General features: G+C 50.3%; 2 non-coding genes and 2 pseudogenes across 2 annotated transcripts; 2 read left to right on the top strand and 2 right to left on the bottom strand.

Moving 5' to 3' along the window:
- The first annotated feature begins 980 nt into the window (after positions 1-980).
- On the top strand, positions 981-8,160 carry LOC136308428 (uncharacterized protein C2orf72-like; annotated as a pseudogene).
- Positions 3,631-3,737, bottom strand: LOC136309724 (U6 spliceosomal RNA). The gene has a single exon (XR_010726375.1). It is a non-coding gene; the product is annotated as a U6 spliceosomal RNA (small nuclear RNA).
- Positions 8,161-16,284: 8,124 nt separating the features above from the next.
- LOC136308469 (uncharacterized protein C2orf72-like) lies at positions 16,285-27,378 on the top strand (annotated as a pseudogene).
- LOC136309722 (U6 spliceosomal RNA) lies at positions 18,935-19,041 on the bottom strand. Its single transcript, XR_010726374.1, has one exon. It is a non-coding gene; the product is annotated as a U6 spliceosomal RNA (small nuclear RNA).
- Positions 27,379-27,617: the final 239 nt, after the last annotated feature.

Here is a 27,617-nt window from a genome sequence, read left to right as displayed (position 1 = left end):
CCTAGACCTTCAGCACTAAAGGAAATGCATTCTTACTCTGACTTGGCCCACTGACACCCTTCTGCCCCCTTTCTTCACCGGACAGAGATCAGAGCACCATCACTGCCCCACTTCCACCCCCTAGATGTTCTGCTCCACCTGCAGCAGGACCCTTTGGTTTATACCCCTAGTGCTAAGGGTAGTGCCCTGCCTGTAACAAGGGTTTGTTTGAATAAATGTTTTTTTTTAATTTTTTTCTTTTTTCTTTTTTAATTTTATTTATTCATTTTAGAGAGGAGAGAGAGAGAGAGGAGAGAGAGACAGGGGGGAGGAGCTGGAAGCATCAACTCCCATATGTGCCTGACCAGGCAAGCCCAGGATTTCGAACCGGCGACCTCAGCATTTCCAGGTCGACGCTTTATCCACTGCGCCACCACAGGTCAGGCCTGAATAAATGTTAATGGCCTAAAAGGTGAGTTAAGTGGCAGAAGTAATAGAAAAAACCCCTGGTTCCTGTTTTTTCTCACCTCCTTACCCCCTTCTCTATTGCCCACTGCCACCACCTCAAAGCAGCACCGTTAGGGGCGGGCCCTGGCCCTAGAATTCCTGTCCCCAAACCATATGGACTCCTCAGACATATCTGCTCCAGGTCTCAATATGATCTAACTTGTGAGGGCATATTTGTTCATATGATAATTTTCTGTGTTCCTCTCCGTTTTGCTGCCCCGCACATAGTAGATGCTCAATAAGTATTTGTTGGATGGATGGATGGAGAAATGGGCGAGCGAACACACGGCTCAGACCCCCACCCTCCACCCCACCCTGGTCTGCTGCATGCACTGCAGGAGGCGCCACCCTTGGAGGGCTAGAGAGAAAGCCCCTGCCCTCTGCCCGCTGCCCAGCAGCAGCGCAGCCCGCCAGCCCGCGGGCTGGGGGTTGGGCTGGAACAGCCCTCGGGGGCGTGTCCTCCCAGCGGAGGCCGCAGAGGGCGGGCAGCGAGCATGGAGCGCGAGCTGGAGGCGCTGGTGGCGCGGCCCGCGTTCCCGGCGGAGCCCCCCTTCCGGGCGCTGGTGGAGGCGGCAGGCGGGCGCGGGCCGGTGCTGCTAGTGGGCGCGCTGTGGGAGCGCGAGCAGAGTTGCGCGCTGCTGCGGGACTTCACGCGGGCGCTGTTCCCGCCGGAGCCGGCGGCAGGCAAGCCAGGCGACGGGGTCGCGCTGGGCGCCGGGGTCGGCGCGGGGGGGCGCGCGCTATCCGCTCGCCACTCGTCCTCGCGCTGTGTCGCGCGGAGTCGCTGCCCGTGGAGAGCCACGGCGCCGCCTGCGGGAGATGCTGCGGGACGTGCGCGACCGACGGGTGTCGGGCGCCGGCTCGTCAGGGTGTTGGTGGCTGAGGCCGTGTCCGAGGACGCGGAGGCGCCGGTGCTGCGGCTCCTGGAGGCGCTGCTGCGCGCGGTGTTCGGCCGCTAGGCAGGGGGCCCTGTGCACGCGGCCGTCTACAGCCCGGCCACTCCGCCTCCAGCCCGGCCGTCCAGATAGCTGCCAGCAGGGCCCTGCAAGCCGCCAGGGTCGCGCGACCAGGTGAAGGGGCGCGAGGCCCGGGAGTGCAGGGGCGGGCGGCGGTGGAGGCCATTGCCACTCTATAGGCCAGCCCCCCTCTTGGTCCGCCGAGGTAAACCAAGGCCCTCCGAGGGATGGTGCCGGCCTTTGAGCCTCCCAGCTGCCGCGGAGCAGACCCCGCGCCAGGGGTTGGGTCTGTCCGGGGACGATCCTGAACGCGTGGGAGACAGAGGCTCAGGAAAGCCGAGGAGACGTGCAGAAGGCAGGGAGGTCGGTGGAGGGACAGGCTTGTTCTGGGCTATTCAAAGATTTGGGAGCTGGAGGGGGGGGGGGGCGGGGAAAGCTTTAGGTTTCACAAGTTTCACGACGGAATTAGGACCGAACTGGGGCCGGAAGGAGGGAGTTGGGAGTTGGCGGCGCCAGGAGCTACCTAGGACGCTGCGCAGCTAGAAAAGCGAAGATGCGGGAGGCTCAGTGTGTGGGAGCCGCTGGGTCATAGGAAGAGGGCAAGGAACAGATGCGGGACTTGGAGGTGTGGGGAAAGGATGTGAGGGACTGACCGAGGGCTCAGAATTTTCTAGTCCCTCTTAGCCACCCACCCTGGTTGTGCAACTGCTGCACAACCCCTGAAGTGTGGGGAGGAAAGTGGAGGTCTTTTTCTGCTGCCGTCCTCAAAGGGTCGGAATCTCCCCCATCCCGTATACAAGGTTTTCCAGGAGCTTTCCAGAGCCCTCGGATTAAATACGACGTGAAGTACAGCCGATCCGGCAAGCGAGGCGCTGCGGGGACGTTCTCCTGCACCCCCTGCTCCCCCTGCGCCCGGCCGCTCTTCTCCAAGCCCCCAGCCTGCCCTCCAGCCTCTGCCAAACCTGGTGAAGACAGAGGCTGTGCTCTGCCTCCCTGGGCACTGCCATGTTAATCAGCAGCCTAGAGATACCAGACTTGCAGGGGGAGGGGGGTTGTCCAGCAAAGAGACCTGGTCCTTTGATGTCACAGACCTACCTGCCAGCCTGGCCTGCCTGGGTGAAGGCCATCCATCTAGGCTGTGGAGCCTGCCCTAACCACCCCTCCATTCCCACAACCCTCACATATTCTACTGTATATGTGAGGAATCCGGCTAAATATGAAACTCCACAACCTGTACCCTGAAAGTCATGGGGAATGTCCTGAGGTGGATTGTCATTCTGATTGTTAATGCCAGATTATTCACTCACTGTCCTGGCCCCATGTGAAAATATTTTCGACACTCCTCACCCCCTTTCATGAACCAGTGCCTTGAAAACTGTCTGGGCCCTTAGTTTCTTAGAGCTTCCCATTCCCAGGGACTAGCTTTTAATTCCCCAGAGCCAAGCCTGCTCTGACCTCCTAAGCTTTTGTACACACACTGCAGTTGCCTGGAATGAAAAGCCCTTTCTCTCATTCCTCCCTTTCACCTGCCCAACCCCATCTCATCATTCAGACCGTGTTTTACTCCTCCAGGAAGCCTTCCATAACACTCCCCCCCCCCACACACGCTCCTTTACAAATTCAAAAGTAAAATTTCATAATTTACCTCTGCTCTCTAATCTCTTACCAGATGGTCTGTCACATTCCTTTATGAGTTGAATCACAATCCCATTTTCCGGCACCTGCCTGGCACACAGAATCCTTGCCTCTTTGTAAACACTGAATCAATCTCTGCTACCTCAAACTCATTCCTACTTTTGTAAAAACACACTAAATAATATGGATGAAAGGTCATGAATGTAATTCTAACTCGTTGTCTATTCATTTCTTCTGGGATTTTGCGGTGGGCATCACCAGACATTCCTATTACTGAGGTTTTGCTAGCAATTGTGTCCAGCTTTTTAAAGTCTCCCAATTTCCTTCCTTATTGCCTCGTAGATATTCATATACTTTTAGGTTGGCTGCTTCTTGGCATACCCCTTTACCCAGTTTATGCCCAATCCAGCTGCCTTTGTGTTAAAAAACTAAGAATCCAGTGTTGTTAGAACTGGGGACATATTAAGAGCGCATAAACCCCTAGTAAAGAAAAATGAATGAGGATTTCCTGTGTTTTACTGCCCAGAGTCTTTATTTATTTATTTACTTTTTTTAAAATATGAAACGCTTCACAAATTTGCATGTCATCCTTGAGCAGGGGCCATGCTAATGTTCTCTGTATCGTTCCAATTTTAGTATATGTGCTGCCGAAGAGAGCACCTGCCCAGAGTCTTTAGAAAACAAACAAAGAACTGCTGGAGCTACCTAATTACGATGGCAGGGGTTCTCAGGTGTTCTCCAGTGACTTAGGTGGTACTATAAGAAGGAAACGAGAATCAGCCTATGAGTGTTTTGTGCGTGATTATCAGAAAAGATGAAGTCTATTCATATTAAGAAATAGTTTGAACTAAAAATCAGGGGGAATTACTGCTTCTTGAATATTTTCTTTGGTGCTATGTAATCGTAATTCATTTCATGTCATTTTTTTTTTTTTGTACTTTTCCGAAGTTAGCAGCGGGGAGGCAGTCGGACAGCCTCCTGCATGTGCCCAACCAGGATCTACCCAGCATGCCCACCAGGGGGCGATGATCTGCCTATCTGGGGTGTTGCTCCGTTGTTGCCGCTCAGGCCACAGAGCCATCCTCAGCGATGGGGCTAACTTTGCTCCAGTGGAGCCTGGGCTGCGGAGGGGAAGAGAGACAGAGAGAAAGGAGAGGGGGAAGGGTGGAGAAGCGGATGGGCACTTTTGTATGCCCTGGCCAGGAATCGAACCTGGGACTTACACAATCCAGGCCAACACTCTACTGCTGAGCCAACCGGCCAGGGCTTCATGTCATTCTTGTCACTGTCATTTCCCCAGCATGGCCTGGGAGCCACGTCTAGGGTAGAATCATGAAGCTGCTAAATGGAGGCGAAGGAGAAGGGACTGGGAAAAATCTACACCCTATGGTTTTTGTCATTGAAATGGACAAAATGGATGAAATGAAGCAATTCTGTTTTGTGGGGGTTTTTTTTAAGTACAAAAACTTTACCCCATTTTGCAAATCAGAATTTTTGTTTTTAATCAGACAGTTGAAAATGTAACAGTGGATTCTGTCTGTGTAACAGTGGATTCCGTCTGATCTTTTTCGTCTGATTTTTGCTTAACTTATCTTGGCTTGTAAAACAATAACTGGCCCACCTGGCCCCTAGATGTTTGCCCAGGCTCCTTGAAGAAGCCACAGGCATCCGGTGTTTGATTAGGGGCTTATCGGAAAGGCAAGGCTGCAAGCATCTGAGGCAATCAATTGTTGCACTCGCCGGGTAAAATAGACACTGGAGACATTTAGAGAGTTTAAACAAAGTTTTATGGCAAAGAAAAAGCAAAACCTGCGCAGGGGTGAGCTCAGGCGGCAGTCACACCGAGCGCCTACAATTTAGGGGTTTTTATAATGTAGCAAGCAAGCGGTTCATACAGAAGTGAATTTTGCATTTAGCACTTGGCTCCCCCAAATTAAATTTTAGTCAGACGTGCCTTAGTAACCAGTCATACAGTTGAAAGCCCCCAGCTGGAAAAGTCCCTATCTATCCTCCAGGATTGGGTTGCACTAATTATCCTGGGAGTTTTACGACTTTCCTATCTCAAGGACTCATCTATTCCTAGTCATCCTGGGAGTCTAACACCTTCCTTACCTCAAGGACCGGGAATAGGTTATGTCACATCAATCACCCTGAGAACTGTTACAACTCCCCTCCATGAAATTAAGCAGATGTTTGCCCATCAATTACCCTGAGAACTGTTACAACTCCTCTCCCTGAAAATAGGTATAAAACTTGCCTGCTGAAGTGGCTCGGGGCTCTTGGCCATTTCCTTGCCTTGGGCCCGCTGGCGAGTGTAATAAACTTTTTTTTGTTTTACCCTGAGTCTAAAATTCTGTTGGTGCGTCCTCGGTCAACAAAACTAGGACAGTTGACAGTTGAAGTGGAACTAGGGCAGTTGACAGTTGAAGCTCTTGGTTTGCTGAACAGAACGTCTGTGCCAGTCAAGCACCCTCTGACCTGCTGTCTCTGGGACTTTGTGTTCCTTCTAGCGGAAGGAGTCTGGGAGAGACCAGCCTCCCAGCCTTGTTGATGTGCTTCTCCTGGGGTCCTTGGAGCTGGGGAAAGGACCCGTATGCCACCTCCCCCAGTCGCCCAGCTCACGGTGAGTGTGTTGCCTTCCTGACCTCCTGGAATCTGAGGGCCGGGTTCTTGGGATTATAGGAGTGGTCACATGCACATAGGGACATTAGGGAGAGAGAGGACTGACATCTGTGGAGCACAGCCATGGGTACAGGGTAGGAATGAGCAGTATGAGGTGCCCCGCCACCAAGAAGCCAGCACACAGGCTCAACCAACAGAGCTCTCGCCCCAGGAGTCCCGCCTAGTGAGGGCAGTGTGGGCAGAGCTGCTCTGCAGGTGTGGGCCAGGTGCGTGGTCTCATGGAGCAAATGACATTTGAGTGAAGGTAGGGGGGCATTTCTTAGAAATGGGAATATTTAAAGAGGGGGCATCATGAACAAAGGCTTCACAGCATGATGTCATGCTCAGAAAAGGGACCCCTGTGAAGAGCGCCAGGGGTGAGGTGCAGAAGGAGACAGGTGAGGGCTGGGGCTGAAGCAGAGAGCTGGGACCAAACGGGGATCCCGGACCCGAGTCTCAGAGACAGTGAGCCACTGGTGATTTCTGAGCAAGAGTGTGGGGACGGACCAGGGGTGTGTTCAGACATGTGGCGGGACTGTAGGAGCAGGGAGCCGCCAGAGGCAGGGTCCAGCTAGGAGGGGGCTAAGTAGTCCCAGGAGGGACAAGGAGCATCCTGGGCCCAAGGGGGACATGTTGGAATGGAGAGGAAGGAGCTTGCCAGCCCAGGAGCCATTTCTAAGGCAAGGGAGAAGGAAAACGGAGAGATGGCGAGGTGCACAAGGCACTTGGTAGGCTGAGTGTGCTGTGATCCAGATGGGACTTACCATCACCTGCTGCTTAACCAGGAGGACACATTCCGAGAAATGCATCTTAGGTGATTCCGTCGCTGTGCGAGCATCACGTTGTGCACTCACGCACACCTGGACGGCCTAGCCCGCTGCACGCCCAGGCTGTGTGGGAGAGCCTGTTGCTCCTGTGCTCCGAGCCTGTGTAGCACATTGCTGTAAAAATGACACAGGATCAAATCAAGAGCAACAGTACAGGTAGAAAGCGTACACTCTAAAATCACGATAAGCGATATAGAAAACACATAAACCAGTAGCAGAGTCGTCTGTTAACATTATCGAGTCTTAGGCACTGTTCATACTTTTATGCACCGCACCTTGATATGACTGGCAGCCGGTGGGTTTGTTCACAACAGCATTGCCACCAGGCCATGGGAGTTCTTAGCTCCATTATTATCTCATGGGACCACTGTTGTATATGCAGCCTGTCATTGACCGAAACGTTGTTATGGGACACGTGACTGTGTTCAGGGGAGCAGATTGTAACTTGTTGAATATGCATGATCCCCCAAAGTGTTCTGAACAGTACAGCTTTGTTACAGAAACAGTGAGCAGTGCTGTAAAATGAACTTTTATTGTGTCCCTTTCTAAAAGAAATCATTATTTGATGTTATCAGTCTTCTATTGCCGAATAACAACTTACTGCAAACTTATTTGCAGCTTACAACACCTGTTTATTCCCTCACACTTTCCGAGGGTCAGGAGTCTGAGCGCAGCTTGGCTGGGCCGTCTCTTCAGTGCTTCGGAAAGCTGCCGCAAGGTCGGCTGGCTGCATTCCCTGTTGGAGCCCGGGTCCTCCTTCCAGCTCACGTGGTTGGCGGCAGAGTGCATTTGCTTGCCACTGTAGGGCTGAGGTCCCTGCCTTCTGGTTGGCTGTCAGCTCCCAGGGGCCCCCGAGTTCCCTCCTCTCATAGGCTGGGGACTCTCTAGGCTTCTACAATGAAACCAAATCGCAGGAGTGATGCTTTGTCACCTTTGTCATAGAAAGTGCCACATCAAGGGGGTGACTAGCCTATCATGCCCACAGATCTCACCCACACTCGGGAGAGGGCTGTGCAGGGTGAGCACACCGCGGGTGGGGGTTTTTGAGGCCATTTTAGAATTCTACCTGTCACAGTTGAAAGCTCAACAAATGTAAAGGTGTCGGGAGCCGATCAACGACTGCTGGCTGACAGGGTCACAGCAGGAGAAGACCCACAACTGCTGGCTGACAAGGTCACAGCAGGAGAAGACCCACAACTGCTGGCTGACAAGGTCACAGCAGAAGAAAATAAAAAACTGCTGATTGACAAAGTCACAGCAGAGAAGACCAATGGCTGCGGGGTGACAAAGTCACTGCAGTGAAGACCAATGGCTGCGGGGTGACAAAGTCACCGCAAAAAGAATAGGCACAACGATACCTCCCCCTTTGACCTTTTGAATTAATCTGGCCTTATATCCCCCCTTTTCTGGGTGTGTGCTATTATTTGTGGCACAGGGATAATAGTACCGTGCTTTCCCTGTAGATTCGTAGTAATTTCTTTGGAAATGAGACAGAAGGTGTAAGTTCCACAGAAAAGTCTGTAAGCCCCTTGAACTGGGCTCATAAACATAAGAGGCTGGCTATGATATCCCTCATAAAGGGTTAAGTTTGTAGGAGAATTTCTTCTTATTAATCATGTTAGAAAGAATATAGTTAGAACTTAGCTAGTATATGAATATAGTAAAATAAAGTTTAACTAAACATTAGAATCTTAGGTAAAGTGTAGTGGAGTGGCCTGTTGCGTGGCCTTGGATAGGAGTGCAGCTGGCTAGTAAGAATGTTTTGTTAAGAGACCTGTTTTATGACTAAAGGCAGTTACTGGGCTTTCTCAGTGAGACATTCTCATGAAATTTATATACTTTCCCAAGGTTTTTCGTTCAGATAATAAAGAGGAATATGGAAGAATCCATAGAAGCAATAGCAATTCATGCCTTCTAATATTATGTTGCTACTAAGCTATCTTGCAGGTGCACTCTATATATCTTTAAGCAAAAGTTACTCTTGATGTTATGACAATTTCTTAATAAGCAAGCCTTTTGAAGTCTTGTGAGAAAAATTAGGACACTGCATGAACTCAAGGCCATTTGCCTAAGCAAGCGGTGGATTTTGCTAGTCCTTAATAATTTTGTCTGTTAATCTCTCTCTGCCCCTTGACTCACAACAACAGTAAAGCTGAGTTATTAGTTAGTACTAATCCCTTAAAAGCTTTCACCGATGTTATCGCTATTCAAGTTATTTTTTAATTGTACTTTGAATGATTTGCCACCTGATTTGTAGTTTATAGATATAAATTAACTGTTATCTGGAAACATGTAAACATAGTGAAACAGAAGCAATGATTAATACCATGTAATTGTAACTTGGTGTGTGTGTATAAAAAAGGAGCTGTACTAGCATTTGGTAGAGATGCCTGGCAGTAAATGCTAACTAGAGAATAAAGAGAAAAAAAAGAATTCGGCTCTCTCACTCGATTTCGCCGACGCCGTCTCCTCCTGTGGGACCCCTGGATCCCCCCCGGGGTTGGACCCCGGCATAAAGGAAAGGACACAGATATTTAAAAGTCATTCAATTCTATCCATCACTCAAAGGTAAATACACATCCATATTCAGGGTGGACCAGTCTGTCCATCTATCTATATCTCCTTGTACTATTTAAATTTTGATAAATTTACTCAATATAGTATATAAATCACCTGTGTCAGATATTTAAAATATTTAATTGGGAAAATGTTAACTTTTATCATTTTGGTTGTATCTGGAAACTAAAGGAAAAAAATCAGAGGAACCAAATTGTATTATGTAAATCTTTGATAACTTTCCTCTGTAGTGTATTACAAATTGCTTCATCTCCTATAGATGGTGAATGTATGAGAAACAAATTGCATTAATAGACTATACATATACACTTATAATAGCTATAATAATATGGGAGTATATGTACATACATATAAACATTTGTACACGCATTTTTTTTTTTTTACAGAGACAGAGTCAGAGAGAGGGATAGACAGGGACAGACAGACAGGAATAGAGAGATGAGAAGCATCAATCATTAGTTTTTCGTTGCGCATTGCGACACCTTAGTTGTTCATTGATTGCTTTCTCATATGTGCCTTGACCGTGGGCCTTCAGCAGACCGAGTAACCCCTTGCTCGAGCCAGTGACCCTGGGTCCAAGCTGGTGAGCTTTGGCTCAAACCAGATGAGCCCTCACTAAGCTGGCAACCTCAGGGTCTCGAACCTGCATCCTGGGCATCCCAGTCCAACACTCTATCCACTGCGCCACCGCCTGGTCAGGTGATATACATGCATTTTTGGAGTCTGCTTCATCAACAATATACTATCACGGTGCAGTATTCCACGGCAATAACTATATCAGCGACATCTTTTATCTTTTTTTAATTTTTTTGAGATAATTGTAGATTCACATGCACTTGTAAGAAACCATACAGAGAGATCCTATACATACTTCTCCCAGTTTCCCCCAGTGGTAACATCTTGCAAAGCTATGGGGTGATATCTCAAGTGGGAGGGAGATCGACACTGAAACAATCCACGGATCTTCTTCCGGGTTCCCCAGTATTGCTTGTCTTCGTGTGTGTTTCGTTCTATGGAACTGCAGACATTTTGAATGCTTGAATCCCGTTATGTGGGCGAGCCAGTTCATTTATCCAATGTCTTTGTTGGACCTTGATTCAATTACAATGTAACTGATTTCAGTTCCAGGTAAAGAAACTGTGACTCAAACTAGAGCAAGCAGCAAGGGCGTTCATTATCTCACCTGAGAGAACGTCTGGGTGGGTTCTGCGCTAGGGCTGGTTGATTCAGGGGCCCCGCGACCCCTTCAGGGACTCTAGCTCCTTCTCTCTGCGGGGTCATCCTTGCGTCGTTCCATCCTTTGTCTGGTAGCAAGATGGCTGCAGCACTTCCGCTAATTATTCCTAATTACTTCCTTAGGATAAAATCCTAGAAGTGGAATTGCTGGGTCAAAGGGTATGTACATTTTTAAGGTTTTTTTTTTTTTTAATTTTTTTTTTTCATTTTTCTGAAGCTGGAAACAGGGAGAGACGGTCAGACAGACTCCCGCATGCGCCCAACCGGGATCCATCCGGCACGCCCACCGGGGGTGACGCTCTGCCCACCAGGGGGCGATGCTCTGCCCCTCCAGGGCGTCGCTCTGCTGCGACCAGAGCCACTCTAGCGCCTGGGGCAGAGGCCAAGGAGCCATCCCCAGCGCCTGGGCCATCTTTGCTCCAATGGAGCCTTGGCTGCGGGAGAGGAAGAGAGAGACAGAGAGGAAGGAGGGGTTAGGGGTGGAGAAGCAATGGGTGCTTCTCCTATGTGCCCTGCCTGGAATCGAACCTGGGTCCCCCGCGCGCCAGGCTGACGCTCTACCGCTGAGCCAACCGGCCAGGGCCTGGCCTTGTCTTCTGAACAAGGTTGCAAGATTGAGTGGGGAATGACACTCAGCATGTATCTGTGACGCTGGGGGCAAGGAAGGGGGACAGTCCATGGAACAGACAGCTTGGCAGCACATTGGGCGTGTGTGTGTGTGTTTGTGTGTGTGTGTCTAGCTCTTTAAAATCTATTGTTATTTTTAATCATGGTGAGAAAATCCTAACAGTTTTTTTTTTTTTTCATGACAGAGACAGAGAGAGGGAAGGACAGATAGGGACAGACAGGAAGGGAGAGATGAGAAGCATCAATCATCAGTGCTCCGTTGCAGCACCTTAGTTGTTCATTGATTGCTTTCTCATATGTGCCTTGACTGGGGGGCCACAGCAGAGCGAATGACCCCTTGCTCAAGCCAGCGACCTTGGGGTTTGAACCTGGGTCCTCCACGTCCCAGTCCGATGCTCTATCCACTGTGCTACTACCTAGTTAGGCCACAAAGTTTATTATCTCAACTAATTTTAAGGGTACAGTAGTGTTAAAAATATTTACACCTTTTCATCTTGCAAAAGAAAAACACAACTAGGTGGTTCTTAGGAAACACAAATTTACCGTTTTCTATCCCATGCTGAACACCAATACTAATTAACTGACTCTAAATGAAAAGAAGTTTACATAGACAACAACTAAACATGTATGCATATCATAGAGTGTATGTGTATGTTTGCATATTACATTAATATCATCTTTATAGTAAATATAGTGCTCACAGAAATTAGGGGATATTTCAAAATGAATATGAAGTGATAAAATATCCCCCGATTTTGTGAACAGTTTATATAACCTAGCACGTACCATTATACAATATATGTTAACACGTGTTGCAGGTTCTCAGATGTGCACAGTGAGTGGTTAGCCTGCCCTGGGGTTGTTTTCCTTTGGAAAGAGGAGGGGAAAGAAATGCTTCCTGGGTCCCTGGACAGAGTGGGGAGCTGCAGAGCTCTGCTCGCTTCTTCTTGAAAGGCAGTGTGACCTAAGGCCACCTTGTCTGACTGCCAAGGCCAAGAAGAGCATAAACTGCAGACGAGCTCTTGAGTTAGAGGGACCTGGGGACAGTGTTGGGGCCCTGGGGGCCAGTGCATGTCAGAGGTGTGACTGGATCCTCATCTTCCAGGTTCCCAGGGCTCCCTCCCTGCCCTGCTCTTCCCGATCATCACCTGGGCAGAGGTGGCTCTGACCTTTCCTGACTGCTGTAGATTTCTCACAGCTCGTGCCACCCCGATATTCTGTGTCTGCCTGCTTGTCTCCTAGGAACATGCGGCCCAGAGCCGCTGCCTGTGCCCAGGGGCCCGGGGACTGCCGTGTACAGCCAACTCTACCAGCTGCGGGGCACACGGGCCGTGGTCTGGCCCGATCCAGGCGGCTGGGCTGTTGTGGGAGCTGCATGTCACCAGAGTGACCCGCCACTGGCAGTGCTGTGGGCACTGGGCATTGGATCTCACTGCACAGAGGTGGTGCCCCGAGTCCAGTTTCCTGAGGACTCCACTGCCATCTGACGCTGCCTCCTTCACAGTCTTTCTGAGAAACAAGGGGTGTTAGAAACCAGGCGTTGTAATTTCCATTGAACCTTGAGATGAGTCAGAACTGAGCGAGTGAGGTTCTCAGTCTGCTGATTGCAGATAGCACCCCAGCTCAATGCTTAATGACGTGGTGGGGAGTTGTCTCCGCCGGGCCGTCTGCAATACCTGCCCCAGGGCCGGGTCAGTATCCTAGAATCCATGGCCTCTTCACCTCTCGGACATCTGCCCAGCCCTGGCATCAGCCGGGATGCTCTGCAAGCTCTGTCCTGTGTTAGGAGACGATGGCAAGATTGGGGAGCACTGGGCTTCCCACCCGCTCACCTCAGGGCTGCTGTCCGTGGGCCCCAGCTGGGCCATGCTCTGCCTGGTTGTGGGAAGGTGTGGTAAGGCACACTGGGGGTCTCAGGCGGGCCGAGGGCAGGACCCTCACTGAAGCTGACACAGATGTGGGGACATCTCAGCTGTGCAGCCTGGGAGAACCACGGAGCCAGTGCGACCAGCAGGACACTCCTGCGTTGTTCAGGGGGTCTGGGCTGTGCTTCTCAACTGGGCTGCTCCTGGGCCCCTGAGAGAGTGCCGTGCCTTCAGACACCTGGGGGCTCCCAGTGCCAACGTGCTGATGAACCTCCTGGGCCCGACCCAAGGGAACAAATTACAGAAGCAAAAGAAGGGCTCTTGGAGTTTAGGAGAAAGAGAGAAAGATAAAGGTAATGCACCTGAGGGAGGGGGACAAGGAGGGGGCGGGGTGGGAAAGGCGAGGGCTGCTCCCCAGAGGGAGAGTCAGTCAAGTCAGCACTTCTACCGAGATCTGCTTGAGTGAACATAGGAAGCAAATTGTTTCAGAAGTCCTAGTTGCAGTTGATAGCTCTGTTGGAAACCGCAGAAATCAGAAAAAGCCTATTTGTTTTATGACATGCTCTAAGGCATGGACAGAAAGGAGGAAGAAATATTCTTGGCATACAGACTTTTATTTAAATTCTTTGTCGTTTCCTGTTAATTTAATACCCGAGCCTTCACTTGTAAATAAGGTCGGTAAAGATAAATGTCACTGGCCCTGGACTCTGACCTTTGTTTGACTCCCACCCCCTCTCTGATCTGTCCTTGATCCCATCACTGGAAAGTTTGGAATTGTTAACCTGGAAATTTAGAGTCAGAGAACAAAAAGAGTGTGTGGGTTTTCGACAAGCCTTGTGAGAAAGCACAAAAATAACAGCACTTCTGAGGCTTCCTTGCCTAGTTAGCTGCTGGGTCTTCCTCTCTTCTTCAAAGAGGGAACTTCAACGGGGTCAATTCCCTTTCCACTCACTTGATAGGAGTCCCGTGGCTCTGCCACCCTCTCAGCTTATGTCAGCCAGGCTGTGCTTTGCTGGCACTGCCCTGAACCATTTCCTTAGACAAGCGTTACTTAAACAAGTGATTTAGTCCTTCCTACTCGCTCTTGTTGAACACGCCTGTAAAGTAGTTATTTCGCTTTCTCTGTTTTCAAAGAGGGGCTCTATGTGCTAAATTTACTCATTCTAACTTAGCTGGAAATCAAAACCCAGCCCTGGCCGGTTGGCTCAGCGGTAGAGCGTTGGCCTAGTGTGCGGAGGACCCGGGTTCGATTCCCGGCCAGGGCACACAGGAGAAGCGCCCATTTGCTTCTCCACCCCTCCGCCACGCTTTCCTCTCTGTCTCTTCCCCTCCCGCAGCCGAGGCTCCATTGGAGCAAAGATGGCCCGGGCGCTGGGGATGGCTCTGAGGCCTCTGCCTCAGGCGCTAGAGTGGCTCTGGTCGCAACATGGCGACGCCCAGGATGGGCAGAGCATCGCCCCCTGGTGGGCAGAGCGTCGCCCCTGGTGGGCATGCCGGGTGGATCCCGGTCGGGCGCATGTGGGAGTCTGTCTTACTGTCTCTCCCTGTTTCCAGCTTCAGAAAAATGGAAAGAAAAAAAAAAAAAATCAAAACCCAAGTTCAAAGTTTCTTCTCTTTGATTCTTTAAAAATATCATTCAACTATCTTCTTAAACCCAGTATTGCTGTTAGGAGATCATAAGCCAATCTGATTTCTGTTCCTCCCCCAGCCCTATGCTATCCAGCTGCCTGGAACACAGAAGTGATACTCAACAAATACAGGCTGGGCGGCTGAATCACTTAAGCTGGTGCTGGAACCCAACCCTGATCCAGCCCAGGGCTTCTTCCCACTTCAAATCTTGGACTTGACCCACCTGAGCCTCTGGATCTCTGCTCCAGGCAGTGTGTCCACAGAGACAAGAGGTCATATTAACTAGAACCCCAGCAAAGACAGGACTCTTCCTTCCAAACATTGGCTAAAACACCTGCTGGATGATCAAGAGACTTACGGCAAGACTGCTTGTGCATCTTTGAATCCCCACTACATGTACACAGTAGGTGCTCAAAAGAGGTCTGTTTTATTGAATGGACAGACTTCCAAGAGGAGATGGCTCAGCATAATGCCAGGAAGCAGGAGACTGGGTAACTAGAAGAGCTGGATGAGGGTTATATGGTGAAGGTGAGAGCTGAGTATTAGTGTGTTCTTGACCTCAAGGGCCTTTGTCTCGACTCGGTAACAGAAGGGAAGAGCCTTGATTGTCACTGTCCAGTGATGCAGTCACTAACCACATGCAGGTAATTTACATTCAAATTAAATGAAATAGAAGGGTGAACTTAATTTCTCTGGTGCACTAGCCAGATTTCAAGTGCTCAGCAACAGCCACACGTGGCTAGTGGCTACTGCAGATAATGTGAAACACTTTCATCATCACAGAAGGCTTTGTCGCCAAAGCTGGCCTAGACCTTCAGCACTAAAGGAAATGCATTCTTACTCTGACTTGGCCCACTGACACCCTTCTGCCCCCTTTCTTCACCGGACAGAGATCAGAGCACCATCACTGCCCCACTTCCACCCCCTAGATGTTCTGCTCCACCTGCAGCAGGACCCTTTGGTTTATACCCCTAGTGCTAAGGGTAGTGCCCTGCCTGTAACAAGGGTTTGTTTGAATAAATGTTTTTTTTTAATTTTTTTCTTTTTTCTTTTTTAATTTTATTTATTCATTTTAGAGAGGAGAGAGAGAGAGAGGAGAGAGAGACAGGGGGGAGGAGCTGGAAGCATCAACTCCCATATGTGCCTGACCAGGCAAGCCCAGGATTTCGAACCGGCGACCTCAGCATTTCCAGGTCGACGCTTTATCCACTGCGCCACCACAGGTCAGGCCTGAATAAATGTTAATGGCCTAAAAGGTGAGTTAAGTGGCAGAAGTAATAGAAAAAACCCCTGGTTCCTGTTTTTTCTCACCTCCTTACCCCCTTCTCTATTGCCCACTGCCACCACCTCAAAGCAGCACCGTTAGGGGCGGGCCCTGGCCCTAGAATTCCTGTCCCCAAACCATATGGACTCCTCAGACATATCTGCTCCAGGTCTCAATATGATCTAACTTGTGAGGGCATATTTGTTCATATGATAATTTTCTGTGTTCCTCTCCGTTTTGCTGCCCCGCACATAGTAGATGCTCAATAAGTATTTGTTGGATGGATGGATGGAGAAATGGGCGAGCGAACACACGGCTCAGACCCCCACCCTCCACCCCACCCTGGTCTGCTGCATGCACTGCAGGAGGCGCCACCCTTGGAGGGCTAGAGAGAAAGCCCCTGCCCTCTGCCCGCTGCCCAGCAGCAGCGCAGCCCGCCAGCCCGCGGGCTGGGGGTTGGGCTGGAACAGCCCTCGGGGGCGTGTCCTCCCAGCGGAGGCCGCAGAGGGCGGGCAGCGAGCATGGAGCGCGAGCTGGAGGCGCTGGTGGCGCGGCCCGCGTTCCCGGCGGAGCCCCCCTTCCGGGCGCTGGTGGAGGCGGCAGGCGGGCGCGGGCCGGTGCTGCTAGTGGGCGCGCTGTGGGAGCGCGAGCAGAGTTGCGCGCTGCTGCGGGACTTCACGCGGGCGCTGTTCCCGCCGGAGCCGGCGGCAGGCAAGCCAGGCGACGGGGTCGCGCTGGGCGCCGGGGTCGGCGCGGGGGGGCGCGCGCTATCCGCTCGCCACTCGTCCTCGCGCTGTGTCGCGCGGAGTCGCTGCCCGTGGAGAGCCACGGCGCCGCCTGCGGGAGATGCTGCGGGACGTGCGCGACCGACGGGTGTCGGGCGCCGGCTCGTCAGGGTGTTGGTGGCTGAGGCCGTGTCCGAGGACGCGGAGGCGCCGGTGCTGCGGCTCCTGGAGGCGCTGCTGCGCGCGGTGTTCGGCCGCTAGGCAGGGGGCCCTGTGCACGCGGCCGTCTACAGCCCGGCCACTCCGCCTCCAGCCCGGCCGTCCAGATAGCTGCCAGCAGGGCCCTGCAAGCCGCCAGGGTCGCGCGACCAGGTGAAGGGGCGCGAGGCCCGGGAGTGCAGGGGCGGGCGGCGGTGGAGGCCATTGCCACTCTATAGGCCAGCCCCCCTCTTGGTCCGCCGAGGTAAACCAAGGCCCTCCGAGGGATGGTGCCGGCCTTTGAGCCTCCCAGCTGCCGCGGAGCAGACCCCGCGCCAGGGGTTGGGTCTGTCCGGGGACGATCCTGAACGCGTGGGAGACAGAGGCTCAGGAAAGCCGAGGAGACGTGCAGAAGGCAGGGAGGTCGGTGGAGGGACAGGCTTGTTCTGGGCTATTCAAAGATTTGGGAGCTGGAGGGGGGGGGGGGCGGGGAAAGCTTTAGGTTTCACAAGTTTCACGACGGAATTAGGACCGAACTGGGGCCGGAAGGAGGGAGTTGGGAGTTGGCGGCGCCAGGAGCTACCTAGGACGCTGCGCAGCTAGAAAAGCGAAGATGCGGGAGGCTCAGTGTGTGGGAGCCGCTGGGTCATAGGAAGAGGGCAAGGAACAGATGCGGGACTTGGAGGTGTGGGGAAAGGATGTGAGGGACTGACCGAGGGCTCAGAATTTTCTAGTCCCTCTTAGCCACCCACCCTGGTTGTGCAACTGCTGCACAACCCCTGAAGTGTGGGGAGGAAAGTGGAGGTCTTTTTCTGCTGCCGTCCTCAAAGGGTCGGAATCTCCCCCATCCCGTATACAAGGTTTTCCAGGAGCTTTCCAGAGCCCTCGGATTAAATACGACGTGAAGTACAGCCGATCCGGCAAGCGAGGCGCTGCGGGGACGTTCTCCTGCACCCCCTGCTCCCCCTGCGCCCGGCCGCTCTTCTCCAAGCCCCCAGCCTGCCCTCCAGCCTCTGCCAAACCTGGTGAAGACAGAGGCTGTGCTCTGCCTCCCTGGGCACTGCCATGTTAATCAGCAGCCTAGAGATACCAGACTTGCAGGGGGAGGGGGGTTGTCCAGCAAAGAGACCTGGTCCTTTGATGTCACAGACCTACCTGCCAGCCTGGCCTGCCTGGGTGAAGGCCATCCATCTAGGCTGTGGAGCCTGCCCTAACCACCCCTCCATTCCCACAACCCTCACATATTCTACTGTATATGTGAGGAATCCGGCTAAATATGAAACTCCACAACCTGTACCCTGAAAGTCATGGGGAATGTCCTGAGGTGGATTGTCATTCTGATTGTTAATGCCAGATTATTCACTCACTGTCCTGGCCCCATGTGAAAATATTTTCGACACTCCTCACCCCCTTTCATGAACCAGTGCCTTGAAAACTGTCTGGGCCCTTAGTTTCTTAGAGCTTCCCATTCCCAGGGACTAGCTTTTAATTCCCCAGAGCCAAGCCTGCTCTGACCTCCTAAGCTTTTGTACACACACTGCAGTTGCCTGGAATGAAAAGCCCTTTCTCTCATTCCTCCCTTTCACCTGCCCAACCCCATCTCATCATTCAGACCGTGTTTTACTCCTCCAGGAAGCCTTCCATAACACTCCCCCCCCCCACACACGCTCCTTTACAAATTCAAAAGTAAAATTTCATAATTTACCTCTGCTCTCTAATCTCTTACCAGATGGTCTGTCACATTCCTTTATGAGTTGAATCACAATCCCATTTTCCGGCACCTGCCTGGCACACAGAATCCTTGCCTCTTTGTAAACACTGAATCAATCTCTGCTACCTCAAACTCATTCCTACTTTTGTAAAAACACACTAAATAATATGGATGAAAGGTCATGAATGTAATTCTAACTCGTTGTCTATTCATTTCTTCTGGGATTTTGCGGTGGGCATCACCAGACATTCCTATTACTGAGGTTTTGCTAGCAATTGTGTCCAGCTTTTTAAAGTCTCCCAATTTCCTTCCTTATTGCCTCGTAGATATTCATATACTTTTAGGTTGGCTGCTTCTTGGCATACCCCTTTACCCAGTTTATGCCCAATCCAGCTGCCTTTGTGTTAAAAAACTAAGAATCCAGTGTTGTTAGAACTGGGGACATATTAAGAGCGCATAAACCCCTAGTAAAGAAAAATGAATGAGGATTTCCTGTGTTTTACTGCCCAGAGTCTTTATTTATTTATTTACTTTTTTTAAAATATGAAACGCTTCACAAATTTGCATGTCATCCTTGAGCAGGGGCCATGCTAATGTTCTCTGTATCGTTCCAATTTTAGTATATGTGCTGCCGAAGAGAGCACCTGCCCAGAGTCTTTAGAAAACAAACAAAGAACTGCTGGAGCTACCTAATTACGATGGCAGGGGTTCTCAGGTGTTCTCCAGTGACTTAGGTGGTACTATAAGAAGGAAACGAGAATCAGCCTATGAGTGTTTTGTGCGTGATTATCAGAAAAGATGAAGTCTATTCATATTAAGAAATAGTTTGAACTAAAAATCAGGGGGAATTACTGCTTCTTGAATATTTTCTTTGGTGCTATGTAATCGTAATTCATTTCATGTCATTTTTTTTTTTTTGTACTTTTCCGAAGTTAGCAGCGGGGAGGCAGTCGGACAGCCTCCTGCATGTGCCCAACCAGGATCTACCCAGCATGCCCACCAGGGGGCGATGATCTGCCTATCTGGGGTGTTGCTCCGTTGTTGCCGCTCAGGCCACAGAGCCATCCTCAGCGATGGGGCTAACTTTGCTCCAGTGGAGCCTGGGCTGCGGAGGGGAAGAGAGACAGAGAGAAAGGAGAGGGGGAAGGGTGGAGAAGCGGATGGGCACTTTTGTATGCCCTGGCCAGGAATCGAACCTGGGACTTACACAATCCAGGCCAACACTCTACTGCTGAGCCAACCGGCCAGGGCTTCATGTCATTCTTGTCACTGTCATTTCCCCAGCATGGCCTGGGAGCCACGTCTAGGGTAGAATCATGAAGCTGCTAAATGGAGGCGAAGGAGAAGGGACTGGGAAAAATCTACACCCTATGGTTTTTGTCATTGAAATGGACAAAATGGATGAAATGAAGCAATTCTGTTTTGTGGGGGTTTTTTTTAAGTACAAAAACTTTACCCCATTTTGCAAATCAGAATTTTTGTTTTTAATCAGACAGTTGAAAATGTAACAGTGGATTCTGTCTGTGTAACAGTGGATTCCGTCTGATCTTTTTCGTCTGATTTTTGCTTAACTTATCTTGGCTTGTAAAACAATAACTGGCCCACCCGGCTCCTAGATGTTTGCCCAGGCTCCTTGAAGAAGCCGCAGGCATCCGGTGTTTGATTAGGGGCTTATCGGAAAGGCAAGGCTGCAAGCATCTGAGGCAATCAATTGTTGCACTCGCCGGGTAAAATAGACACTGGAGACATTTAGAGAGTTTAAACAAAGTTTTATGGCAAAGAAAAAGCAAAACCTGCGCAGGGGTGAGCTCAGGCGGCAGTCACACCGAGCGCCTACAATTTAGGGGTTTTTATAATGTAGCAAGCAAGCGGTTCATACAGAAGTGAATTTTGCATTTAGCACTTGGCTCCCCCAAATTAAATTTTAGTCAGACGTGCCTTAGTAACCAGTCATACAGTTGAAAGCCCCCAGCTGGAAAAGTCCCTATCTATCCTCCAGGATTGGGTTGCACTAATTATCCTGGGAGTTTTACGACTTTCCTATCTCAAGGACTCATCTATTCCTAGTCATCCTGGGAGTCTAACACCTTCCTTACCTCAAGGACCGGGAATAGGTTATGTCACATCAATCACCCTGAGAACTGTTACAACTCCCCTCCATGAAATTAAGCAGATGTTTGCCCATCAATTACCCTGAGAACTGTTACAACTCCTCTCCCTGAAAATAGGTATAAAACTTGCCTGCTGAAGTGGCTCGGGGCTCTTGGCCATTTCCTTGCCTTGGGCCCGCTCGCGCGTGTAATAAACTTTTTTTTGTTTTACCCTGAGTCTAAAATTCTGTTGGTGCATCCTCGGTCAACAAAACTAGGACAGTTGACAGTTGAAGTGGAACTAGGGCAGTTGACAGTTGAAGCTCTTGGTTTGCTGAACAGAACGTCTGTGCCAGTCAAGCACCCTCTGACCTGCTGTCTCTGGGACTTTGTGTTCCTTCTAGCGGAAGGAGTCTGGGAGAGACCAGCCTCCCAGCCTTGTTGATGTGCTTCTCCTGGGGTCCTTGGAGCTGGGGAAAGGACCCGTATGCCACCTCCCCCAGTCGCCCAGCTCACGGTGAGTGTGTTGCCTTCCTGACCTCCTGGAATCTGAGGGCCGGGTTCTTGGGATTATAGGAGTGGTCACATGCACATAGGGACATTAGGGAGAGAGAGGACTGACATCTGTGGAGCACAGCCATGGGTACAGGGTAGGAATGAGCAGTATGAGGTGCCCCGCCACCAAGAAGCCAGCACACAGGCTCAACCAACAGAGCTCTCGCCCCAGGAGTCCCGCCTAGTGAGGGCAGTGTGGGCAGAGCTGCTCTGCAGGTGTGGGCCAGGTGCGTGGTCTCATGGAGCAAATGACATTTGAGTGAAGGTAGGGGGGCATTTCTTAGAAATGGGAATATTTAAAGAGGGGGCATCATGAACAAAGGCTTCACAGCATGATGTCATGCTCAGAAAAGGGACCCCTGTGAAGAGCGCCAGGGGTGAGGTGCAGAAGGAGACAGGTGAGGGCTGGGGCTGAAGCAGAGAGCTGGGACCAAACGGGGATCCCGGACCCGAGTCTCAGAGACAGTGAGCCACTGGTGATTTCTGAGCAAGAGTGTGGGGACGGACCAGGGGTGTGTTCAGACATGTGGCGGGACTGTAGGAGCAGGGAGCCGCCAGAGGCAGGGTCCAGCTAGGAGGGGGCTAAGTAGTCCCAGGAGGGACAAGGAGCATCCTGGGCCCAAGGGGGACATGTTGGAATGGAGAGGAAGGAGCTTGCCAGCCCAGGAGCCATTTCTAAGGCAAGGGAGAAGGAAAACGGAGAGATGGCGAGGTGCACAAGGCACTTGGTAGGCTGAGTGTGCTGTGATCCAGATGGGACTTACCATCACCTGCTGCTTAACCAGGAGGACACATTCCGAGAAATGCATCTTAGGTGATTCCGTCGCTGTGCGAGCATCACGTTGTGCACTCACGCACACCTGGACGGCCTAGCCCGCTGCACGCCCAGGCTGTGTGGGAGAGCCTGTTGCTCCTGTGCTCCGAGCCTGTGTAGCACATTGCTGTAAAAATGACACAGGATCAAATCAAGAGCAACAGTACAGGTAGAAAGCGTACACTCTAAAATCACGATAAGCGATATAGAAAACACATAAACCAGTAGCAGAGTCGTCTGTTAACATTATCGAGTCTTAGGCACTGTTCATACTTTTATGCACCGCACCTTGATATGACTGGCAGCCGGTGGGTTTGTTCACAACAGCATTGCCACCAGGCCATGGGAGTTCTTAGCTCCATTATTATCTCATGGGACCACTGTTGTATATGCAGCCTGTCATTGACCGAAACGTTGTTATGGGACACGTGACTGTGTTCAGGGGAGCAGATTGTAACTTGTTGAATATGCATGATCCCCCAAAGTGTTCTGAACAGTACAGCTTTGTTACAGAAACAGTGAGCAGTGCTGTAAAATGAACTTTTATTGTGTCCCTTTCTAAAAGAAATCATTATTTGATGTTATCAGTCTTCTATTGCCGAATAACAACTTACTGCAAACTTATTTGCAGCTTACAACACCTGTTTATTCCCTCACACTTTCCGAGGGTCAGGAGTCTGAGCGCAGCTTGGCTGGGCCGTCTCTTCAGTGCTTCGGAAAGCTGCCGCAAGGTCGGCTGGCTGCATTCCCTGTTGGAGCCCGGGTCCTCCTTCCAGCTCACGTGGTTGGCGGCAGAGTGCATTTGCTTGCCACTGTAGGGCTGAGGTCCCTGCCTTCTGGTTGGCTGTCAGCTCCCAGGGGCCCCCCGAGTTCCCTCCTCTCATAGGCTGGGGACTCTCTAGGCTTCTACAATGAAACCAAATCGCAGGAGTGATGCTTTGTCACCTTTGTCATAGAAAGTGCCACATCAAGGGGGTGACTAGCCTATCATGCCCACAGATCTCACCCACACTCGGGAGAGGGCTGTGCAGGGTGAGCACACCGCGGGTGGGGGTTTTTGAGGCCATTTTAGAATTCTACCTGTCACAGTTGAAAGCTCAACAAATGTAAAGGTGTCGGGAGCCGATCAACGACTGCTGGCTGACAAGGTCACAGCAGGAGAAGACCCACAACTGCTGGCTGACAAGGTCACAGCAGGAGAAGACCCACAACTGCTGGCTGACAAGGTCACAGCAGAAGAAGATCAAAAACTGCTGATTGACAAAGTCACAGCAGAGAAGACCAATGGCTGCAGGGTGACAAAGTCACTGCAGTGAAGACCAATGGCTGCGGGGTGACAAAGTCACCGCAAAAAGAATAGGCACAACGATACTTCTCCCTTTGACCTTTTGAATTAATCTGGCCTTATATCCCCCCTTTTCTGGGTGTGTGCTATTATTTGTGGCACAGGGATAATAGTACCGTGCTTTCCCTGTAGATTTGTAATAATTTCTTTGGAAATAAGACAGAAGGTGTAAGTTTCACAGAAAAGCCTGGAAGCCCCTTGAACTGGGCTCATAAACATAAGAGGCTGGCTATGATATCCCTCATAAAGGGTTAAGTTTGTAGGAGAATTTCTTCTTATTAATCATGTTAGAAAGAATATAGTTAGAACTTAGCTAGTATATGAATATAGTAAATAAATAAAGTTTAACTAGACATTAGAATCTTAGGTAAAGTGTAGTGGAGTGGCCTGTTGCATGGCCTTGGATAGGAGTGCAGCTGGCTAGTAAGAATGTTTTGTTAAGAGACCTGTTTTATGACTAAAGGCAGTTACTGGGCTTTCTCAGTGAGACATTCTCATGAAATTTATATACTTTCCCAAGGTTTTTCGTTCAGATAATAAAGAGGAATATGGAAGAATCCATAGAAGCAATAGCAATTCATGCCTTCTAATATTATGTTGCTACTAAGCTATCTTGCAGGTGCACTCTATATATCTTTAAGCAAAAGTTACTCTTGATGTTATGACAATTTCTTAATAAGCAAGCCTTTTGAAGTCTTGTGAGAAAAATTAGGACACTGCATGAACTCAAGGCCATTTGCCTAAGCAAGCGGTGGATTTTGCTAGTCCTTAATAATTTTGTCTGTTAATCTCTCTCTGCCCCTTGACTCACAACAACAGTAAAGTTGAGTTATTAGTTAGTACTAATCCTTTAAAAGCTTTCACCGATGTTATCGCTATTCAAGTTATTTTTTAATTGTACTTTGATTTGCCACCTGATTTGTAGTTTATAGATATAAATTAACTGTTATCTGGAAACATGTAAACATAGTGAAACAGAAGCAATGATTAATACCATGTAATTGTAACTTGGTGTGTGTGTATAAAAAAGGAGCTGTACTAGCATTTGGTAGAGATGCTTGGCAGTAAATGCAAACTAGAGAATACAGAGAAAGAAAAGAATTCGGCTCTCTCACTCGATTTCGCCGACGCCGTCTCCTCCTGTGGGATCCCTGGATCCCCCCCGGGGCTGGACCCCAGCATGAAGGAAAGGACACAGATATTTAAAAGTCATTCAATTCTATCCATCACTCAAAGGTAAATACACATCCATATTCAGGGTGGACCAGTCTGTCCATCTATCTATATCTCCTTGTACTATTTAAATTTTGATAAATTTACTCAATATAGTATATAAATCACCTGTGTCAGATATTTAAAATATTTAATTGGGAAAATGTTAACTTTTATCATTTTGGTTGTATCTGGAAACTAAAGGAAAAAAATCAGAGGAACCAAATTGTATTATGTAAATCTTTGATAACTTTCCTCTGTAGTGTATTACAAATTGCTTCATCTCCTATAGATGGTGAATGTATGAGAAACAAATTGCATTAATAGACTATACATATACACTTATAATAGCTATAATAATATGGGAGTATATGTACATACATATAAACATTTGTACACGCATTTTTTTTTTTTTACAGAGACAGAGTCAGAGAGAGGGATAGACAGGGACAGACAGACAGGAATAGAGAGATGAGAAGCATCAATCATTAGTTTTTCGTTGCGCATTGCGACACCTTAGTTGTTCATTGATTGCTTTCTCATATGTGCCTTGACCGTGGGCCTTCAGCAGACCGAGTAACCCCTTGCTCGAGCCAGTGACCCTGGGTCCAAGCTGGTGAGCTTTGGCTCAAACCAGATGAGCCCTCACTAAGCTGGCAACCTCAGGGTCTCGAACCTGCATCCTGGGCATCCCAGTCCAACACTCTATCCACTGCGCCACCGCCTGGTCAGGTGATATACATGCATTTTTGGAGTCTGCTTCATCAACAATATACTATCACGGTGCAGTATTCCACGGCAATAACTATATCAGCGACATCTTTTATCTTTTTTTAATTTTTTTGAGATAATTGTAGATTCACATGCACTTGTAAGAAACCATACAGAGAGATCCTATACATACTTCTCCCAGTTTCCCCCAGTGGTAACATCTTGCAAAGCTATGGGGTGATATCTCAAGTGGGAGGGAGATCGACACTGAAACAATCCACGGATCTTCTTCCGGGTTCCCCAGTATTGCTTGTCTTCGTGTGTGTTTCGTTCTATGGAACTGCAGACATTTTGAATGCTTGAATCCCGTTATGTGGGCGAGCCAGTTCATTTATCCAATGTCTTTGTTGGACCTTGATTCAATTACAATGTAACTGATTTCAGTTCCAGGTAAAGAAACTGTGACTCAAACTAGAGCAAGCAGCAAGGGCGTTCATTATCTCACCTGAGAGAACGTCTGGGTGGGTTCTGCGCTAGGGCTGGTTGATTCAGGGGCCCCGCGACCCCTTCAGGGACTCTAGCTCCTTCTCTCTGCGGGGTCATCCTTGCGTCGTTCCATCCTTTGTCTGGTAGCAAGATGGCTGCAGCACTTCCGCTAATTATTCCTAATTACTTCCTTAGGATAAAATCCTAGAAGTGGAATTGCTGGGTCAAAGGGTATGTACATTTTTAAGGTTTTTTTTTTTTTTAATTTTTTTTTTTCATTTTTCTGAAGCTGGAAACAGGGAGAGACAGACAGACTCCCGCATGTGCCCGACCGGGATCCACCCGGCACGCCCACCAGGGGCGACGCTCTGCCCACCAGGGGGCGATGCTCTGCCCATCCTGGGCGTCGCCATGTTGCGACCAGAGCCACTCTAGCGCCTGAGGCAGAGGCCACAGAGCCATCCCCAGCGCCCGGGCCATTTTTGCTCCAATGGAGCCTTGGCTGCGGGAGGGGAAGAGAGAGACAGAGAGGAAAGCGCGGCGGAGGGGTGGAGAAGCAAATGGGCGCTTCTCCTGTGTGCCCTGGCCAGGAATCAAACCCGGGTCTTCCGCACGCTAGGCCGACGCTCTACCGCTGAGCCAACCGGCCAGGGCAAGGTTTTTGATGTGTATTTTGTTGTGTGTGTAGGGGTTTTTTTTTGTGCGTATTTTTTTTTCTTAAGTTGGAAACGGGGAGGCTGTCAGACTGACTCCCGCATGTGCCCGACCGGGATCCACCTGGCATGCCCACCAGGGGGCGTCGCTCTGCCCATCTGGGGCGTTGCTCTGCTGCAACCAGAGCCATTCTAGCACCTGAGGCAGAGGACACAGAGCCATCCTCAGCGCCCGGGCCATCTTTGCTCCAATGGAGGCTTGGCTGTGGGAGGGGAAGAGAGAGACAGAGAGGAAGGAGGGGGTGGGGGTGGAGAAGCAGATGGGCGCTTCTCCTGTGTGCCCTGGCCGGGAATTGAACCCAGGACTCCCGCACGCCAGGCCGACGCTCTACCACTGAGCCAACCGGCCAGGGCCTGTATGTGGTTTTTTAAAAATAGATAACCACTGTGGCCAGTTCGCTCCCTGTTATTGCTAGCGCTCTCATGAACGGACTGTGTCTCCCGATGATGGGCTGATTCCCTCTCTTCTGTTCCAGGTAACTTGCAGGAACCCGAAGACGGGCTGGTGCTGACAGCCATACTTCCCAAAGGAGACTGTGAGGATCTGGGAAAGGGGTTGGGAGGCTGCGGTGGGGCTGTGCACATGCCCTCTGAGCCCGCTGGAGACTCCAGATGAGGTCGAGCCTCCAGCTGCTCCAGCTTCAACCTGTAGGCTGGGGGCTGGCTCTTTCTGCATGCTGACCCAGGCCTCCATGTTGATCTTGGGATGGTGGTTGCTGCAAAGGCCCCGCCTTCCAGGGGGGCTGCACATTGACAGTCACCAGCGAGGCAGCAGGACTTACTAAGCTAAGCTGGACCTAGGAAAATGTATCATCTGGAAATTTGCCCCACACCACACATTTAGTCACTCTGGTCACAGTGAGGTTGTTCTTTCTCTCTGTGCCTTGGTTTCTCTGTGCCACGGAGACATGGCTGGCTACTTGGAGGCTCTGTGGTGTTGTGGCATCCCATGGTTGTGTGCATGAGCCTCCATCATTTCAGGAACATCTGGAAAGATCTCTGGACCGGAAGTCATCAGATTGGGGGGAAGAGGGGATCCTTGGACCTGTCACTCAACCAAGGGCCTGGCTACCACTCCAGGCAGCACTGGAAGTGTGTGTGTGTGTGTGTCTATGTGTGTGTTGGGAGGGTCATTCTGCCTATGTGGCAGCCCTGGCACTTAGTGGGCATCTCACATTGTGTAGGACAATCTCCAACAGCACAATTGTTCCACTCAAAAGGCCAGAAACTCTGGATGAGCCAGTCTCTTCTCCCTGTCAACTTCTAGGAGAGTCCCTTAGAGCAGAGAGTGACC

Source organism: Saccopteryx bilineata, chromosome 6, assembly GCF_036850765.1.
Source record: "Saccopteryx bilineata isolate mSacBil1 chromosome 6, mSacBil1_pri_phased_curated, whole genome shotgun sequence".
In the NCBI taxonomy this organism is placed as follows: Eukaryota; Metazoa; Chordata; class Mammalia; order Chiroptera; family Emballonuridae; genus Saccopteryx; species Saccopteryx bilineata.
This window is presented reverse-complemented; position numbering and strand designations above follow the sequence as displayed.